The sequence below is a fragment of the Lagenorhynchus albirostris genome, chromosome 12 (genome assembly GCF_949774975.1).
Source record: "Lagenorhynchus albirostris chromosome 12, mLagAlb1.1, whole genome shotgun sequence".
NCBI classification, from domain to species: domain Eukaryota; kingdom Metazoa; phylum Chordata; class Mammalia; order Artiodactyla; family Delphinidae; genus Lagenorhynchus; species Lagenorhynchus albirostris.
The window spans coordinates 68,404,478-68,425,022 of record NC_083106.1 but is presented as its reverse complement, the minus strand read 5'-3'; positions in this window follow the sequence as shown (position 1 = coordinate 68,425,022).

The following is a 20,545-nucleotide window of genomic DNA, read 5'->3' as shown; positions in this document are numbered from 1 at the left end:
TTGGAAATGAATTATGCCAGCATCTTAAGGACCACATGATCAACAGCATATAAAAGTGCTTGCCGGGCTTCCCTGGTGGCGCAGTGGTTGAGGGCCCACCTGCCGATGCAGGGGACACGGGTTCGTGCCCCGGTCCGGGAAGATCCCACATGCCGTGGAGCGGCTGGGCCCGTGAGCCATGGCCGCTGAGCCTGCGCGTCCGGAGCCTGTGCTCCGCAACGGGAGCGGCCACAACAGTGAGAGGCCCGCGTACCGCAAACAAAACAAAACAAAAGAAAAAGAAGTGCTTGCCACACAGAGTGAAACTTAGTTTTTCTCTTCTTCTGCAAAAGACAAACAAGCAAACAAATCCCCAAGGTTCTTATAAAATGTTACAGGAAGTTTATAGGCTAAGTAGATTTTTGCAAAGCTAATGATTTTTCAAAGTCCTCAACAAGATAAATTTACTTGATCAAAAGAGCAACATTCTCTTCCCTCAGATACTCCCTTTTCCTTCTCGAAAGTCAGAGTTTAAAAATAGAATCGCTAGTATTATCAGACAATAAGCCTCATTCTTCCCATCTCTGAACTACTCCAAAATTATAAGTTACACTCCCTTTTAGGTCCCCAGGGTCTCAAAATCTATGGTGTTTTTAATATACAGTTTAATATAATAGTTCTCTCATTGAGCAAATAAATACTAAAGCTTCTACCAAAGGTGATTAACATAAAAACTATAAATAGGAAGCATCGTAATATAATTGTAATAAGATCAGAAATTGCCTCAAACTCCAATAACAATTAACTTAGAATTTTTTTCATACAGGAAATATTATTACAAGTTTTAGTCTGTGGGTCATAGTGCTTCTAAAACAAAAACCTCAAAAACTGTTAGCAAATAGTATTCAAAATTTTCTGCCTCAACTCCATTCACATGTGCGACCAATTCATTTCTCCCATCATAGGCATTCATTCAAAAAAATACACTGAATTCCTTCTATAAACAAAGTGCATCCAGAAGTAAATACCACTGACATGGTGCCTATCCTCATAGAGATTAAAGCCTCCTAGTGGTGGAGATAGATAGTAATCAAGTAATATAAATGTAAATAGAAATGGCAAGATTAAAAAATGACATTAAGATACATGCACCCTGGGCTTCCCTGGTGGCGCAGTGGTTGAGGGCCCACCTGCCGATGCAGGGGACACGGGTTCGTGCCCCGGTCCGGGAAGATCCCACATGCCGCGGAGCAGCTGGGCCCGTGAGCCATGGCTGCTGAGCCTGCGCGTCCGGAGCCTGTTCTCCGCAACGGGAGAGGCCACAACAGTGAGAGGCCCGCGTACCGCAAAAAAAAAAAAAAAAAAAAAAAAAGAAGATACATGCACCCTAATGTTCACTGCAGCACTGTTTGCAATAGCCAAGACATGGAAGCCACCTAAATGCCCATCAACAGATGAATGGATAAAGAAGATGTGGTACATATATACAATGGAATATTACTCTACATAAGGACTAGATAAGGCAGAGAGAAAGAATGAAATATTGCCATTTGCAGCAATATGGATGGACCTAGAGATTATCATCCTAAGTGAAGTCAGACAGAGAAAGACAAATATATGATATCACTCATATGTGGAATTCAAAAAAATACAAATTAGCTTATTTACAAGACATAAATAGACTCACAGACATAGAAAGCAAACTTATGGTTACCAAAGGGGAAAGAGAGGGAGAAAGGGATAAATTGGGAAATTGGGGTTAAAATACACACACTCCTATATATAAAACAGATAAACAACAAGGATTTACTGTATAGCACAGGGAAATATACTCAGTATTTTATAATAACTCATAAGGGAAAAGAATCTGAAAAGGAATGTGTGTGTGTGTGTGTGTGTGTGTGTGTGTGTGTGTGTATAACCGAATCACTGTGCTGTACACTGGAAACTAACACAATATTGTAAATCAATTATACTTCGATTTAAAATTTTTTTCAAAGGCATATACAATTTGGTACCGAGGTTTATAAATTATGATATAGGAAAATCCCTGGTTAAAAAGTGCCTCAAGGAGATGAAAGTTGTTTTCTCTCTCCCATAATAGTGCCACAAAGTCATCCAGATTCCTTCCATCTTGTTGGCCCATCATTCCTTAGGGTGTTCCTTTTGGAAGCCCAGTCACCATGCATCATGTCTACATTCTAACTTTAAAAAGTAGAAAAAAAAAATAAAGAAATGGAAAGCAAGCAATTTCCCTTTAAGGGACAGGACCCAGAAGCTGCCTACATCATTTCTCCTCTCATTTTACAGTCCAGAATTTAGCTGCCCAGCCACATCTGTCTGCAAGAGAGTCTGTGAAACATAGTCTCTAGCTGGGCAGACGTGTCAAACTCGGGGTTCTTTTACTAAAGAAAAAAGAAGGGGAGACGAGAGACAGGGGACGCTTCCCAGTCTCTGCCTTATCTAGTCCTTATCTAGCATTAAACAGATGTCAAATGAATAAGGTAATTAGCACTTGCAGAAAATCAGATCACAAGCATATATGGCCTCTCTCATATGAATTAATAAAATGACTGAGTATTAATTAAAAGGGTTTTTGTTCTTAATTTGTTATTATTTCAAGGAAGTTGGAGATTGGGTCTCATGACACTGTTTATCAACGTCTGGGAAATATCCAAACCTGGTTGCTATGTTACCATCTTTATTTGACACATAGTTAAAATCTAATTGAAGTAATCTTTACTAATAGGAGAGAAACTGCTTAAATAAATTTAAAGTACCCTAAATTCATTCCAAGTAATGATTGTAAGTGGTTCTAAACAAACCAGTCACTTAAGAAGTAAGACAATAGTTAATAAAAATTAATGCAAGAATAAATATAAATCAGTGTCTTGCTTGAAATATAATTCTTTTTCTATTTCTTCTCATTCACAGACTTAGTAATCTTTTCTGACAAGGCTCACAAGAAGATATATATGTAAGAAGTATGGATCCATTGGCATTAGCATTTCAAATTACAATTAAGAAAGATGTGAAAACATGATAGAATTAGAAGAGCAGATACCTAGATTCCCCATGATCGGGAACAGAGGAATATCTTTCCCAGCCTTCTGCTGAGCACCCACCCTGTGTTAGATGCCTACCCTGTGTTAGATGGCGTGCTAGGTGGTGTCATGAGAGTTAGGGGACATAGTTTATGCTGGCAAAATAATCACAATCAATGGTCAAGAAAGATAAGTACATGGGCTCTTTCATCTCCCATGTAATGGGAGATGTAATGTAGACTAAGCATATTTTAAGCCTTCTACCACCGTTTCCTCATTGTGTTTACTTGTCCCCGTCCTACCCCTTGTGTAAGTGTTTACCATACTTGTACAAGCTATTTGTTACCATTGTATTTAACTTTGTCTTATTTAATTCTTATTGTCAAGAACCTTGAAAATTTTGTCTAAGGAAATTAGCAATGAAGTCACATAATGTTATCTACCATACTTTGACTTGGGTAGGAAGCATTTATGAAATACTGTATGGCAGGGAAGATGGAACGGTTAGGTCCGAGTCATTACAGCCAAGCTGTTCTCTAATCACAAGGTACCTCTGGCTGTTTGGCATGAATCTAATTTCACAAAACATGTCATTCATTGTTGCTGGTATAAAAGAATTTTTTAAAAGAATATTTTTTAAAGAACACTGTAGTTATGTAGGAACAGAAGACCAAATTTTATTTTCAATGGTTCTGTTTTTAAATTCAGTATTAGAAATAGATACGAACATCTCTTCTGAGCTCATATACGTGAGTAAAACAACGCCGTTCACCCACATCAATCTGGACTGATGGTTTCCTACTTTCCTTTAAAGCATGAACAGCCATCTCCTGCAACCTTCGCAATTGAGGGGCAATCTCCTCCTGGGACGGGAGCCCCAGCTCTTACCTCAAGATTCTCCTTTGAGCATTCTTGCTACCACCTTGCTGGCATCAAGCATTGACCACCCTTAATAAACAACAGCACAGAAGGAAAAAAAAAAACCCAACCTGAAGCATTTAGCAAGGCTTTAGTAAAGACTCTGGGATAAGAAGGCATTAAAAACAGAATATCACGTGAAACTGAATACATAACAGCTCATCAGGACTCTGAGGCTCGGTACCATCCTCCTATACTTCTAGAGAGAAGACGGGGCCAACCGTTCCCTCATTTAACTCCTTCAGCGTCTTGCCACACCTGTTTCTCTCTCTCACACACGCGCGCGCACACACACACACACACACACACACACACAGTTTTGCTTTTGTTTTTTGGCTCCATCATGCGGTATGCGGGATCTTTAGTTCCCTGACCAGGGATCAAACCCTGTGCCCCCTGAAGTGGAAGCCCAGAGTCTTAACCACTGGGAAGTGGTTAGTCCCTCCTCCACACTTTTAAGAGATACAATTGTTTCACCATGATTCACAACAGTTTCCTCACTATTGTGTCCAAGATGGATACAGGAATGATTTTTAAATTAAAATACCATTTGAAGAGATGTTTTAACATACAATATGTCAATATTTGTCACTATTACTGAGATTTGACCCTAAAAAGATGTTATTAAACAGGCACAAAATGTAAGTTGTAATCTCAGAAGAAAGATCATAATTAGGTGTTCGGGGTCCATCACAGAATTAGAATGAAGTCAATCACATACATAACCAACTGTATGGAATTAAGGGATGTTATTGATGCCAGGTGGTACCTGCCCCATTTTCTTTCTACATCACATGATTGAGCCTCTCAGGCCAGCTTTTTCTCCCCTATTGTTTCCTAATGGAATTCCAGCATTTTGCCTTGAAACTGTAGGCCATTTCAATTTCTAACAAAAAGAAATTTCAAATGATAATGAGAAAACATTATTGACTCTTCCTCTGCAGTTACAGAGAAGCAGATTTAGTTTTGTGACCTAAAACTGAACTTACAAATGTAATTTCTAACATATAAATCTTGTAAAACATCTGAACTTCCAAGATGATTGCTATGCCCTATAAAAGTAACCTCTAACATCTAAAAAATCTATAATTGTGATTGTTTAAAAAACCTGTTTTCCAGGTGTTAATATTTAAACAAACTCTTCCTTATTTGCCCAGGCCTTTCCTGGTTTTAGCACTGAAAAGTGCCACTTCCCAGGAAAACACTCAGTCTCAGGTAAACCCAGACAGTTGATCACACTAATTGACATCCCTGTGTTCTGTAAAGTATAAATGCATGTAAATTTTCTTTGTAAAGTCAGAAGAGAATGATTGGCATACAGCTCTTCTCCCCAAAGCAAGAAGATTTTAAAACCCATGACTGCAATATTCCTTGCTTAAACAAAGGGATTAAGAATCTGTAATTTAATTAACAATGCAAACAACTGTAAACTCTGAACTTCCATGATAATTGCAAATAAGTCAACATGCCCTGAATCCTAGAATATGGGCAGACATTTTTGTGCTCACCAAGTACTCACAACAAAAGGAAACATACTTAATAAGTCTACCATGTAATAAAACAGATTTATGATTCATTTCAAACTGCTAATTAATAATAATTTTGGTGTTCTCTTAGAATGCAGAGGGGCTTTGAGTCGAAGGGTTTAATGACTCAAACACTGCCCTAATTAGAATTAATACTGTGGTCCTGGATTAGAATCAGAGATGTAAGTATCAATTCATGTTTAGCTTAATATAAATACAAATGGACAGATAGAATAACAACTATAGACGTGTGTATACGTGGGTTAGTACACATACATATATTACCTAAATTTGTCGGCAGAGATGGCCTAGAAGTAATGACATCCCAGGAGCCGTTAGCACAGCCAGTTCCTGATCTTGGACCCAGGAGCCAACATGGAAGAGCTTCCAATGGCCAGAGCTGGAACCTGAGCAACAAAATAAATAAAACAGTATGAGATTGTAACTTAGAATATAATATAAATAAGAGATTCCATTAAAATTTTAGTAAAGGAATAAAATAAATGGCTAAACACAAAAGTGGACTGAAGTAAAAAGGTAAAGCAGTTGGCCAATCCAAAAATGGGCAGAAGACCTAAACACACATTTCTCCAAAGAAGACATACAGATTGCCAACAAACACATGAAAGGATGCTCAACATCACTAATCATTAGAGAAATGCAAATCAAAACTACAGTGAGGTATCACCTCACACCAGTCAGAATGGCCATCATCAAAAAATCTACAAACAGGGCTTCCCTGGTGGCGCAGTGGTTGAGAGTCCGCCTGCCAATGCAGGGAACACGGGTTCGTGCACCACTCCGGGAGGATCCCACATGCCACGGAGAGGCTGGGCCCGAGAGCCATGGCCGCTGAGCCTGCGCGTCCGGAGCCTGTTCTCCGCAACGGGAGAGGCCACAGCTGTGAGAGGCCCGTGTACCGCAAAAAAAAAAAAAAAAATCTAGAAACAATAAATGCTAGAGAGGGTGTGGAGAAAAGAAAACCCTCTTGCACTGTTGGTGGGAATGTAAACTGATACAGCCACCATGGAGAACAGTATGGAGGTTCCTTAAAAAACTAAAAATAGAACTACCAGGGACGAGGGGAAGATGGCGGAAGAATAAGACACGGAGATCACCTTCCTCCCCACCGATACACCAGAAATACATCTACACGTGGAACAACTCCTACAGAACACCTACTGAATGCTGGCAGAAAACCTCAGACCTCCCAAAAGGCAAGAAACTCCCCACGTACCTGGGTAGGGCAAAAGAAAAAAGAGACAAAAGGATAGGGATGGGACCTGCACCAGTGGGACGGAGCTGTGAAGGAGGGAATGTTTCCACACACTAGGAAGGCCCTTCGCGGGCGGAGACTGCGGGTGGCGGACGGCGAAAGCTTCGAAGCCGCGGAGGAGAGCACAGCAACAGGGTGCGGAGGGCAAAGCGGAGAGATTCCCGCACAAAGCATTGGTGCCGACCAGCCCGAGAGGCTTGTCTGCTCACTCGCCGGGGCGGGAGGGGCTGGGAGCTGAGGCTCCGGTTTCGGGCGGAGCGCAGGGAGAGGACTGGGGTTGGCGGCGTCAACACAGCCTGCAGGGGGTTAGTGCGCCACGGCTAGCCCGGAGGGAGTCCAGGAAAAAGTCTGGACCTGCCGAAGAGGCAAGAGACTTTTTCTTACCTCTTTGTTTCCTGGTGCGCGAGGAGAGGGGATTAAGAGCGCTGCTTAAAGGAGCTCCAGAGACGGGCGCGAGCCGCGGCTAAAAGCGCGGACCGCAGAGACGGGCAGGAGACGGTAAGGCTGCTGCTGCCGCCAACAAAAAGCCTGTGTGCGAGCACAGGTCACTATCCACACCCCCCTTCCGGGGAGCCTGTGCACCCCGCCACTGCCAGGGTCCCGGGATCCAGGGTCAACTCCTCCCGGGGAACACACGGCGCGCCTCAGGCTGGTGCAACGTTATGCCGGCCTCTGCTGCCGCAGGCCCGCCCCACACTCCGTGCCCCTCCCTCCACCCGGCCTGAGTGAGCCAGAGTCCCGGAAGCAGCTGCTCCTTTAACCCGTCCTGTCTGAGCGAAGAACAGACGCCCTCTGGCGACCTACACGCAGAGGTGGGGCCAAATCCAAAGCTGAGCCCCTGGAAGCTGTGAGAACAAAGAAGAGAAAGGGAAATCTCTCCCAACAGCCTCAGGAGCAGCGGATTAAAGTTCCACAATCAACTTGATATAACCTGCATCTGTGGAATACCTGAATAGACAACCAATCATCCCAAATTAAGGAGGTGGACTTTGAGAGGAAGATTTATGATTTTTTCCCCTTTTCCTCTTTTTGTGAGTGTGTATGTGTATGCTTCTGTGTGAGATTTTGTCTGTATAGCTTTGCTTCCACCATTTGTCCGAGGGTTCTATCCGTCCTTTTTTTTAAAATTTTTTTCTTAATAATTGTTTTTTATTTTAATAACGTTATTTTACTTTATCTTCTTTCTTTCTTTCTTTCTTTCTTTCTTTCCTTCCTTCCCTCCTTTAGACAACAAATCATCCCAAATTGAGGAGGTGGACTTTGAGAGCAAGATTTATGATTTTTTCCCCATTTCCTCTTTTTGTGAGTGTGTATGTGTATGCTTCTGTGTGAGATTTTGTCTGTATAGCTTTACTTTCACCACGTGTCCTAGGGTTCTATCCGTCCGTGTTTTGTTTTTCTTTAAATTTTTTTCTTAATAATTATTTTTTATTTTAATAAATTTAGTTTTTTATCTTACTTTATTTTATCTTCTTTCTTTCTTTCCTTCCTTCCCTCCTTCCTCCCTCCCTCCTTTCTTTCTTTCTCTCTTTCATTCTGAGCCATGTGGATGAAAGGCTCTTGGTGCTGCAGCCAGGAGTCAGTGCTGTACCTCTGAGGTGGGAGAGACAACTTCAGGACACTGGTCCACAAGAGACCTCCCAGCTCCACATAATATCAAATGGCGAAAATCTCCCAGAGATCTCCATCTCAACACCAGCACCCAGTTTCACTCAACAACCAGCAAGCTACAGTGCTGGACACCCTATGCCAAACAACTAGCAAAACAGGAACACAACACCACCCATTAGCAGAGACGCTGCCTAAAATCATAATAAATCCACAGACACTGCAGATGAAGGAGCAAGATAAAAACCCACTAGACCTAACAAATGAAGAGGAAATAGGCAGTCTACCTGAAAAAGAATTCAGAATAATGATAATAAAGATCCAAAATCTTGGAAATAGAATAGACAAAATGCAAGAAACATTTAACAAGGACCTAGAAGAACTAAAGATGAAACAAACAATGATGAACAACTCAATAAATGAAATGAAAAATACTCTAGATGGGATCAATAGCAGAATAACTGAGACAGAAGAACGGATAAGTGACCTGGAAGATAAAATAGTGGAAATAACTACTGCAGAGCAGAATAAAGAAAAAAGAATGAAAAGAACTGAGGACAGTCTCAGAGACCTCTGGGACAACATTAAATGCACCAACATTCGAATTATAGGGGTTCCAGAAGAAGAAGAGAAAAAGAAAGAGACTGAGAAAATATTTGAAGAGATTATAGTTGAAAACTTCCCTAATATGGGAAAGGAAATTGTTAATCAAGTCCAGGAAGCAGACAGAGTCCCATACAGGATAAATCCAAGGAGAAATACGCCAAGACACATATTAATCAAATGGTCAAAAATTAAATGCAAAGAAAACATATGAAAAGCAGCAAGGGAAAAACAACAAATAACACACAAGGGAATCCCCATAAGGTTAACAGCTGATCTTTCAGCAGAAACTCTGCAAGCCAGAAGGGACTGGCAGAACATGATTAAAGTGATGAAGGAGAAAAACCTGCAATCAAGATTACTCTACTCAGCAAGGATCTCATTCAGATTTGATGGAGAAATTAAAACCTTTACAGACAAGCAAAAGCTGAGAGAGTTCAGCACCACTAAACCAGCTTTACAACCACTGCTAAAGGAACTTCTCTAGGCAAGAAACACAAGAGAAGGAAAAGACCTACAATACCGAACCCAAAACAATTAAGAAAATGGGAATAGGAACATACATATCAATAATTACCTTATATGTAAATGGACTAAATGCTTCCACCAAAAGACACAGATTGGCTGAATGGATACAATAACAAGACCCATATATATGCTGTCTACAAGAGACGCACTACAGACCTAGAGACACATACAGACTGAAAGTAAGGAGATGGAAAAAGATATTCCATGCAAATGGAAACCAAAAGAAAGCTGGAGTAGCAATTCTTATATTAGACAAAGTAGACTTTAAAATAAAGCGTATTAGAAGAGACAAAGAAGGACACTAAATAATGATCAAGGGATCGATCCAAGAAGAATATATAACAATTGTAAATATTTATGCACCCAACATAGCAGTGCCTGAATACGTAAGGCACATACTAACAGCCATAAAAGGGGAAATCGACAGTAACACATTCATAGTAGGGGACTTTAACACCCCACTTTCAACAATGGACAGATCATCCAAAATGAAAATAAATAAGGAAACACAAGCTTTAAATGATACATTAAACAAGATGGACTTAATTGATATTTATAGGACATTCCATCCAAAAACAACAGAATACACATTTTTCTCAAGTGCTCATGGAACATTCTCCAGGATAGATCATATCTTGAGTCACAAATCAAGCGTTGGTAAATTTAAGAAAACTGAAAGTGTATCAAGTATCTTTTCCAACCACAATGCTATGAGACTAGATATCAGTTACAGGAAAAGATCTGTAAAAAATACAAACACATGGAGGCTAAACAATACACTACTTAATAATGAAGTGATCACTGAAAAAATCAAAGAGGAAATTAAAAAATACCTAGAAACAAATGACAATGGAGACATGACGACCCAAAACCTGTGGGATGCAGCAAAAGCAGTTCTAAGAGGGAAGTTATAGCAATACAATCCTACATTAAGAAACAGGAAACATCTCGAATAAACAACCTAACCTGGCACCTAAAGCAATTAGAGAAAGGAGAACAAAAAAACCCCAAAGTTAGCAGAAGGAAAGAAATCATAAAAATCAGACCAGAAATACATGAAAAAGAAATGAAGGAAACGATAGCAAAGATCAATAAAACTAAAAGCTGGTTCTTTGAGAAGATAAACAAAATTGATAAACCATTAGCCAGACTCATCAAGAAAATAAGGGAGAAGACTCAAATCAATAGAATTGAAATGAAACAGGAAAAGTAACAACTGACAATGCAGAAATACAAAAGATCATGAGAGATTACTACAAGCAACTCTATGCCAATAAAATGGACAACCTGGAAGAAATGGACAAATTCTTAGAAAGGCACAACCTGCCAAGACTGAATCAGGATGAAATAGAAAATATGAACAGACCAATCACAAGCACTGAAATTGAAACTGTGATTAAAAATCTTCCAACAAACAAAAGCCCAGGACCAGATGGCTTCACAGGCGAATTCCATCAAACATTTAGAGAAGAGCTAACACCTATCCTCAAACTCTTCCAAAATATAGCAGAGGGAAGAACACTCCCAAACTCATTCTACAAGGCCACCATCACACTGATACCAAAACCAGACAAGGATGTCACAAAGAAAGAAAACTACAGGCCAATATCACTGATGAACATAGATGCAAAAATCCTCAACAAAATACTAGCAAACAGAATCCAACAGCACAGTAAAAGGATCATACATTATGATCAAGTGGGGTTCATTCCAGGAATGCAAGGATTTTTCAATATATGCAAATCAATCAACGTGATACACCATATTAACAAATTGAAGGAGAAAAACCATATGATCATCTCAATAGATGCAGAGAAAGCTTTTGACAAAATTCAACACCCATTTATGATAAAAACCCTGCAGAAAGTAGGCATAGAGGGAACTTTCCTCAACATAATAAAGGCCATATATGACAAACCCACAGCCAACATCGTCCTCAACGGTGAAAAACTGAAAGCGTTTCCACTAAGATCAGGAACAAGACAAGGTTGCCCACTCTCACCATTCTTATTCAACATAGTTTTGGAAGTTTTAGCCACAGCAATCAGAGAAGAAAAGGAATCCAAACTGGAAAAGAAGTAAAGCTGTCACTGTTTGCAGATGACATGATACTATACATAGAGAATCCTAAAGATGCTACCAGAAAACTACTAGAGCTAATCAATGAATTTGGTAAAGTAGCAGGATACAAAATTAATGCACAGAACTCTCTTGCATTCCTATACACTAATGATGAAAAATCTGAAAGTGAACTCAAGAAAACACTCCCATTTACCATTGCAACAAAAAGAATAAAATATCTAGGAATAAACCTACCTAAGGAGACCAAATACCTGTATGCAGAAAATTATAAGACACTGATGAAAGAAATTAAAGCTGATACAAATAGATGGAGAGATACACCATGTTCTTGGATTCGAAGAATCAACATTGTGAAAAAGACTCTACTACCCAAAGCAATCTACAGATTCAATGCAATCCCTATCAAACTACCACTGGCATTTTTCACAGAACTAGAACAAAAAATTTCACAATTTGTATGGAAACACAAAAGACCCCGAATAGCCAAAGCAACCTTGAGAACGAAAAACGGAACTGGAGGAATCAGGCTCCCTGACTTCAGACTATACTACAGAGCTACAGTAATCAAGACAGTATGGTACTGGCACAAAAACAGAAACATAGATCAATGGAACAGGATAGAAGCCCAGAGATAAACCCACGCACATATGGTCACCTTATCTTTGATAAAGGAGGCAGGAATGTACAGTGGAGAAAGGACAGCCTCTTCAATAAGTGGTGCTGGGAAAACTGGACAGGTACATGTAAAAGTATGAGATTAGATCACTCCATAATCATACATAAAAATAAGCTCAAAATGGATTAAAGACCTAAATGTAAGGCCAGAAACTATCAAATCCTTAGAGGAAAACATAGGCAGAACACTCTATGACATAAATCACAGCAAGACCCTTTTTGACCCACCTCCTAGAGAAATGGAAATAAAAACAAAAATAAACAAATGGGACCTAATGAAACTTCAAAGCTTTTCCACAGCAAAGGAAACCATAAACAAGACCAAAAGACAACCCTCAGAATAGGAGAAAATATTTGCAAATGAAGCAACTGACAAAGGATTAATCTCCAAAATTTATAAGCAGCTCGTGCAGCTCAATATCAAAAAAACAACCCAATGCAAAATTGGGCAGAAGACCTAAATAGACATTTCTCCAAAGAAGATATACAGACTGCCAACAACACATGAAAGAATGCTCAACATCATTAATCATTAGAGAAATGCAAATCAAAACTACAATGAGACATCATCTCACACCAGTCAGAGTGGCCATTATCAAAATATCTACAAACAATAAATGTTGGAGAGGGTGTGGAGAAAAGGGAACCCTCTTGCACTGCTGGTGGGAATGTGAATTGGTACAGCCACTATGGAGTACAGTATGGAGGTTCCTTAAAAAACTACAAATAGAACTACCATATGACCCAGCAATCCCACTACTGGGCATATACCCCGAGAAAACCATAATTCAAAAAGAGTCATGTACCAAAATGTTCATTACAGCTCTATTTACAATAGCCCGGAGATGGAAACGACCTAAGTGTCCATCATCGCATGAATGGATAAAGAAGATGTGGCACATATATACAATGGAATACTACTCAGCCATAAAAAGAAACGAAATTGAGCTATTTGTAATGAGGTGGATGGACCTAGAGTCTGTCATACAGAGTGAAGTAAGTCAGAAAGAGAAAGACAAATACCGTATGCTAACACATATATATGGAATTTAAGAAAAGAAAAAATGTCATGAAGAACCTAGGAGTAAGACAGGAATAAAGACACAGACCTACTAGAAAATGGACTTGAGGGTGTGGGGAGGGGGAAGGGTAAGCTGTGACAAAGCGAGAGAGTGGCATGGACATATATACATACCAAATGTAAAACAGATAGCTAGTGGGAAGCAGCCGCATAGCACAAGGAGATCAGCTCGGTGCTTTGTGACCACCTAGAGGGGTGGGACAGGGAGGGTGGGAGGGAGGGAGATGCAAGAGGGAAGAGATATGGGAACATATGTATATTTATAACTGATTCACTTTGTTATAAAACAGAAAGTAACACACCATTGTAAAGTAATTATACTCCAATAAAGATGTAAAAAAAAAAATAGAACTACCATATGACCCAGCAATCCCACTACTGGGCATATATCCTGAGAAAACCATAATTCAAAAAGAGTCATGTACCACAATGATCATTGCAGCACTATTTACAGTAGCCAGGACATGGAAGCAACCTAAGTGTCCATCGACAGATGAATGGATAAAGAAGATTGGCACATATGTACAATGGATATTACTCAGCCATAAAAAGAAATGAAATTGAGTTATTTGTAGTGAGGTGGAAGGACCTAAAGTCTGTCATACAGAGTGAAGTAAGTAAGAAAGCGAAAAACAAATACCATATGGTAACACATATATATGGAATCTTAAAAAAATAAAATGGTTCTGAACAACCTAGAGGCAGCACAGGAATAAAGGCACACACATAGAGAATGGACTTGAGGACACGGGGAGGGGGAAGGGTAGGCTGGGACGAAGTGAGAGAGTGGCATGGACATATATACACTACCAAATGTAAAATAGATAGCTAGTGGGAAGCAGCCGCATAGCACAGGGAGATCAGCTCAGTGCTTTGTGACCGCCTGGAGGGTGGGATAGGGAGGGTGGGAGGGAGACGCAAGAGGGAGGGGATATGGAGATATATGTATACGTATAGGTGATTCACTTTGTTATACAGCAGAAAGTAAGACAACAACGTAAAGCAATTATACTCCAGTAAAGATGTTAAAAAATAAAATAAAATAAAATAACGTAAAGCAGTTGGAATCTTCCTGTAACCAGTTAATCAAGATGGAGAAAATCATAAAGCAAATTGCTTACAGAAGGGATAGAGACTAGATGAGGGACAATTTTCCTCATAAAGTTCTGAGGATGCTCAATCCTTAGAGATGCAAGATACAGAATAGAAGGATAGAACTGAGGGAGTAGCCTGAAACAGGGGCTTTGGTTAAAACTTCGTATGTGAAACATTCATTTATTTCTTTGCCTTCCACACCCTAAATATAAAACCCGGGAACTAGATGTCCATTCTCCAGAGGGCACCTTCTCTAGGAAAACTGAGAAGTTCAAGAGAAAAGATGATCTCTGAGACAGTAGATTAAATTCGCAAAGATAGTCAAAAGAAATGGCATCCATAAAGCAAGAATTAGAAGTTGGTTCAGTCAGCTAACAGGAGTTTCAGAGGTGAAAAAGAAGAATTGGAGGATGTAAATTATCAGAGAAGTAATACTAGAGAAATTCCCGGAGATAACAAGTACAAGTTGTCAGACTGAAAATTCCCACTGAGTATCCAATACACTGAATTTTTAAAAACAGACCTAGGGCACATCATTAGAAATTTTGTCCACTAAATTTGGATAATACAAATGAGAAAATATAGGTCATCTACCAAAAATAAGAATGGCATGGAGTTTCTCATTCATAACCCTGTATCTGGAGAACATGAGACCAAAACTGTCACAAATATGAGGAAAAATGGTTTTCAGAAATGAATGCTCTGTAAAATTATCAGTCAAGTGTGAGGTAAAAGAAAGATATCTGTGTAAATTCATAAATTCAAATAAATTCTCCTTAGGTGCATCTTTTCTAAGGATTCTGCTTGGCAAGATGCTCCAACAAAATAACAGAACTAACCAAGAAAAAGAAAGGGAAGGAAACCCCAAATGGTGGATTCAACCTAAAAACGTGGTGAAGGAGAGTCCCCAAATGGCAGGTCTAGAGAACAATCAGGCCAATGATCAAGAGCAAAGAAGTTGACTCCAAAGCCTTCAAGGAAAAAAGGGGAGGAAAACAAATGAGATACAAAATATGGTAGAACATTTAGAGAAATTAAATGTAAGTGAATGGAAATTGGGCAAAAGAAAAAAAGAGCACTTTGAAAAATTTTCACTCTACAATAAATGAATACATTCATATAAGTATTGAGTTTTGATCACTTAGAGTAGTACTATATCCATATTGGGAAGACTGGAGAAGAGGAGGTGGGAGTCCCAAAAGAGATAAACCCTCACCAATCAAAACAGGAAGTCATTAGGTAATCTCCCAACTTGATTAATAAGAATATAGTAGTATAAGCATATCATTGTAAATAAAAACAACAACTGAAAATAAAGCAAATAAAGACAATAAAAATGATTACTTCCTAAAAGTTCTTATTACAGGAAAAAAATTTTGTAACTAGGTGAGGTGATGGATGTTAACTAGACTTATTGTGGTGATCATTTCATAATATATATATATATCAAGTCATTATATTGTACACCTACTTGAATTAATTCCTTTTTCTGTGTAGTAGTTAGGATATCAACTTTATACACTGTAAGGATTGTTTGTGTTTGTATTCAGTTTTAGTGTTTGTTTGCTTCTTATTTCATCCTTTTTGCTTGTTTATTTTTGAATATATAAAATATTTACGTGAATATTACATCACAAAATTCAAAACTATTTAAAAGTTTATTCAGGGAAGTCTAGTTCCCAGCCCTGTCCCTTCCTCAATTCTCACCTACCTGCTTATATAACCACTTTCATTCGTTTCTAGCTTGTCTTTCCTGTGTTTCTTTTTTGAAAAACCAAGCTGTGTGTGTTTGTATGTGTTCTAATTTCTCCTTTTTTGTTACACAAAAGGTAGTACACTACATATCCTCTTTTGCACCTTGCTTTCTTTAACAATATATCCTGGAAATCATTCCATATAGTTTCATAAAGATCATTTTTTGTCATTTTCATGGTGGCAAATTATTACATTTTGTGGCTATTCAACTACTCTAAGAGTGGATATTTAGGTCGTTTTCAACATTTTGCTAATACAAATCATTTTGCCAGGAGTAGTTTTGGGCATTTTGTTTTGTATTTGTAAGATGTACCTTCAAAGGCTTAAAAATATTTCTAGTATTTGCCATATGAGATGGTTAAATGCTAGAGAAATCGTTAGGACAGTGAGATCGTTGTCTATCCAAATTCCATCTTCTTCTCTCTACTAACAGAATCCTGATTTAATTATAGACCTCAGTATGTCAACTAGAATACTATATTCTCTACCCACTACTAGGGAGGAAGACTCAACAAGGAGGGGGGTCTTCTGCCCTTTTCTCCTCTGTACAATTTCTGTGTAAAATGTGAACAAAATGTCTGGAACCCCAGCAGCCATTTTGGACTATGAGGCAACCTCAAAAGCTGGAATCTAAGTGCAAAGGATGGCAGAGCAGAAAAATAGGAGACTGTGTTTTGGCCCCAGACTGCCTGCCTCTAGAGTTCTTTACATGAAAGATAAATAAACTTCTATACTGCTTGAGCTATTTATTCAGATTTTTCTTTTAATCAGCCAAATAAAAACTTAGTGATACAGAAACCAGTACCTGAGAGTGGAGTGCCTCTAGGAACTTAAACCAAAATATGTCAAGGCTTAGTGGAGGCAGGCCAGCTGGAAAGCTGATGACCCTTATAATGGGGCAGCCAAACAGTCAAATGCTGATGGACTCCAGTGTTAGGTGATATGGTTGGGATATTCATAATGACACATGTGTTGGCTTTTTCTTGTCACTTTTAGTAAAAAGCTAACAGAGAGAAATAAACTCAGACCAGAGCTATCAAGTCTGCAAACTGAGATTAAAAGGAAACACTGCTTTAATGAAAGAAGTGTTCCCTGCCTGAGTTCTTCAATCTAAGTTTAATTAGAGACCCACGGTTCCAAGCCTCCGAGGTACAAAAGCAGCCAATGCTTCTGTACTTTCAACAAAAACAGCAATAAGAGGTGTCTGTAAAACTGCAGCCTTAACAAGATTTAACATGGAAGGTGCATCCTCTGTCAATGACAAGATTGAGGGTTCAGCCTCCCACTGGAGCCATTATTTCACATGTCCTCCAGACATCAGCCTTGACGTTGAAAGACAGTGTTGGAGAGAACACTAAAGCCACAACCAAAAGATGAAACTCTCAGGATTTAGAATTATGTCCCTACAGGAGAGCCAGAATATTACCTCCTTTGAAAATGGATGCCACTGCATCAGCCCAGGACTGTGACCATGAAAACTGTCCCTGCCTCTTTGACTTCTATCTTCCAGAGGAAAACCAGCTGCTTGATGCTCAAGTGTTTACTCTAAAGCAGTTATATCAGAAGTGCTGCAAGGGAGGAAATCTGTTATTGGCTTTCTTCCTCCTTAGATCAGGAGGTCTAGCTGCCATTGGATGGACTTATGACAAGTTCATTCAATCAGGACATTCTTCCACCTGGGCCCTGCTGACCACACAATGTTACCTCAAAATCCCTGATTCCTTTTGAGCCAAAAGTCTTAAATGCTGGTCCTTGACCCTTTTCAAGGTAAGGGGAAAAAAAATCTGCAAAAGAAGATCCCTCTGCCAAGATTAGAGTCTGCTTTGCCTTTTTCGAGTAAATCCCTTCGGTGAGATCATCACAAGACTAAATTGAAGGGTTATCTCTTACAGACTTCATGAAGAAGTGAAACCTGAAGGATGGGTAGAATTAAATTAACTATGACTTACTTCAAGTAGACTAAGCAGCATATACAAAGGACTGGAGGAAAGAAGGCTCAGGGCCTGTCCAAAGAAGAATGGACTGGTTTGGCTGAAGCTTCGGGCACAGGTGAAAAGATGCACTTGGACATGGCCTTAAGTGAAAAGTTAAAGACCCTTGGACATTGTCCCGTAGGTAACAAGGGTTCATGGAAAACAATGAGTGATGTTTGCAAATACTGTTTTTCTACCAGCTACATAGCAATGCCCACAGCTAATTCATGGAGTCAGCTAGGACCCATAGAAAACTGCACAAGTTCAACTGAGGACAGTGAATAAGCAAAGTGGAGTGAATCCGTGTCAAACCAGCAAGTCCTTTTAGTGCTCCCCAGCACGGGCAGCAATGGCATTGTGAAAATGAGGTCAACTCTGCCTATTTGGAAAAACTCTTCCATCTTTATGTCTATAGAATAAGACTAACCAATTTGGGGACTTAGGTAGCCTATGATGCATTATCCTTGCCAACTGAGAACTTTAAAAATCTTGCTTTTTTTCTCTCCATCATAGTAAGTCAGCATTATTTGATAGTAGGTCAGCATTATTTGATAGTAGGTCAGCACTGTTAAACATCTAGGAGCATCAAGAGTGAGATTTGTGACTCGCCCATCTAGATTAAAATCTGCAAATGCATGACCATTTATAAATATGTTGGAATTGCCTAAATAAATACAAAAACAGAAGCTCTCCTAGGTGTACTAAGCAACCTTGATTTTTTTTTTTTGCATCAATTTGTATAGTACATTCTCTAAAAGCCTTAATTGAGTTAGGATAAAAAATGTTGTCTTTCTCTGGTCTCATTTATATCCATCAGATTGTGTTACTTCCCTCTGGCAATGTCCAAGGATTTCTCTGCATTTTAAACAATGTGATCCTGAAATGTGGTGTAATCTAAGGTGACTTGGTGAACAACCATTATCCCCACATCAGTGTAGTCATCTCAGCCTCTGAACTTTCAGCTCCAGATTATAAATTTGATCTACCTGTTCACAAAACTAGCTCATAGAGAGAAGTCAGGTCTTGCTTTGAAAGGGGATTAGAAGCAAAGATGGATTCAAGTGCAAAAAGAGTATTAAAAAATAATGAAACCAAAATATATATTATCAATGCCTCTCTAAGCAACACAATAAATTATCCTAACATGAGTGCAACAGGAGTATTGCTCTTTGCTAGAGTTTGCCTTTCTCTCTCTCATTCACTCTGTTTATCTTTTACCTTTCTCCTGTTTGGTACAGTACATTCTTTTAAATTACATGTTGCCAAGGGCAAAGATAGTTTTTGCTGGTACTTTCCTACCTCTGGAGGGAAACAAGGGTGAGTGTCACTTGAAGGTAGACAGCATCTTATTTGTACTGTTGGAAACCTTGCACACTGCAGACTTGATAAAAGCTCTAAAAATAAGGAAGAATTCTACTTCTACTTTCAGTGGTACCATCAAGATCAATGTCCATGGTTATAATGAGAATAAAAATTTTAACTCCATAATTCCAGAGTTTGTGTTCCCATAAACACATAAAAATCCTTCTGTACTCAGGTGTTTGACTAGTTTGATGTAAACTTGTAATAAAGGTGAAAGCTCCGATTATCTTTTTACCTCCACAAAATCATACTTTCTACTCCTAAAAGGAATGCATAGCCATCAATCAGAAGTTAACTAGATATTTTCTTTTTAGTTTAAAAGATTTTAAAATTAATAATGTTCTCTAAATTATGGTATTTTCCTCTTTGGGCTAACACACTGTGTAATGTGGAGATAAAGATGATCGTCTATTACAGAAACCTAGGAGCTCTTACTGGGTTACCAGATATTGTGGATTGATTTGTGTCCCCCAAAAAGATATGTTGAAGTCCCAGTCCCTTGTTCCTGTAATGTGATTTTGTTCAGAAATAGGATCTTTGCAGATGTAATTCAGTTAAGATAAGGTCGTTAGAGTGGGCCCTAATCCAACATGACTAGTGTCCTGATAAGAAGAGAAAAACGCCAGGTGGAGACAGAGATACACAGGGACAACGCAGTGTGATGACAGAGGCAGAGATTGGAGTGATGCAGCTACAAGCCAAGGAATGCCAGGGGTTGCTGGCCACCAACAGGAGCTAGGAAGAGGCAAGGAAGGATTCTACCCAGAGTTTCATATGAAGCATCACCATGCCAACACCTTGATTTTGAACTTGTAGTCTCAAGAACTGTGAGGGAATAGATTTCTGTTGTTTTAAGCCATCTAGTGTGTGGTACTTTGTTACAATACTCTGGGAAATACAACAGGCAATGAGCTAGTTGGGACCAATTACATCCCCTTTTCCCAGCTGGAGGGACTGCACCTGAACTTGACATCTCATGGGACAGAGACATCACAGCCTCCAGGTGCTGGGCAGCTAACATTTCCCTACATTACATGCCT